Raw genomic sequence first — 1,495 nt, 5'->3', positions numbered from 1 at the left:
TATTTGTTCTAATTTATCTTTTAGTATTAACCTATTAGAGACAAAACTTCATATATTCTTTAAACAACCCACGCATAAAAAATAAAAATGAATAATACTCCAAGCTAAGAACAATAAGAACAGAGGCAACCTTCAACTCCATGAGAAGACGGCCAGTTAGCCCTCAACGGCAAGAGCATGCACCAAAAATTTCTTCGTCGGAATGACTTCATGTGATATCCACTCTTCTCTCATCTCCTCTTTCGATCTCTATGGACTGAACGAAGTTTCTGTTTTTAAGCTATTTCTGGCTTTAGTTCTTTATAATTTATAGCACTTCAGATTACATGATTCGATTGATTAATTTTTTAATTTGAGAGAAGGTAAAATTCAAGAAATGAAATTTGGAACCAAAATGTAGAGATTTAATATTACAAGTAAAGTATTAATTCGAGAAGTTTACCACAGGAGGATATAGGAGTGGTTTGGGAGCCTTCTGTTCGTTATCCAAAATTGACGTCAAGTGTAGAAATCAGAACTTTGAGAGCTATATCTAAACCTATTATAGGAACCAACATCAAACAATAGTACAATAACAAAAATAAAATAGTAGATAAATTACTTTCAATAAAAACAAAAAATGTCATCAAAAGTCCGATAGTAATTTACTAATTTCAGTGTGATTAAATATTTAATAATTGGTGGGATTTAAAATAGAATATCAAAAATTTTATTGGGTGTGAATGAATAAAATATAATAAATTAAAAAATTTCTATAAACATTTAGAACAATTCCATTAAATAAAATTCTCATAAAAAATCCATCAAATACTTTATCAAAAAATAAATGGTCATTTAAGTAAATGATTAAGGAGGAATGCAGGATGGAGTTTTGCTCTCAAAAAAAAAAAAAAAATCAAAAGATCTAACATATATTCACCTCCAGTAGTTTTAGACTTTTAGTGATGCAAATGGAAGCAGCTCCCTATTAGTGTCATCCTTGAGTCACTCTCTCTTCGACGCCAACCCACGTGTTATCTATTCCTCTATCCAAAGTTGACATTCTTTACGCACCATGACATTCACACCCACGCAATCAATCCAGGGGCATTTTCGTTCGCTTAAAAGTATTACCTCAACATTCCTTCACATCCCCTCCCCCTCTCTCTAGTTACCGTACGTGGTCCCCACTCTCACCGTTGTTTGGCTCATCTAATTCGTTATTCTTTCTCACACAAGTAGCTGGGCCTGTTACCAACTGGCACCACACAAGTCCCCATCAAATCAATGGGTATTTTTGAGCATAAACTCTTATTAAAGAATAACCTTCATCTTTTGATTCTAAAAAAACTATTCATGCAAAGGGTTTACATTTAAAATTTAGGTAATTCATTCTAATTTTATTTGTAAATTTATTTTTTTCTAAATTTTAATTATATTTTATTGGTAAGTTATAAATTTCTCAACTCTAATCAAACTTACATCTTAAAATTTTTCATTCGATTCTATCAACAAC

This window comes from Arachis duranensis, chromosome 10 (genome assembly GCF_000817695.3).
Source record: "Arachis duranensis cultivar V14167 chromosome 10, aradu.V14167.gnm2.J7QH, whole genome shotgun sequence".
NCBI lineage: Eukaryota > Viridiplantae > Streptophyta > Magnoliopsida > Fabales > Fabaceae > Arachis > Arachis duranensis.
Note: the sequence above shows the minus strand (reverse complement) of the source record.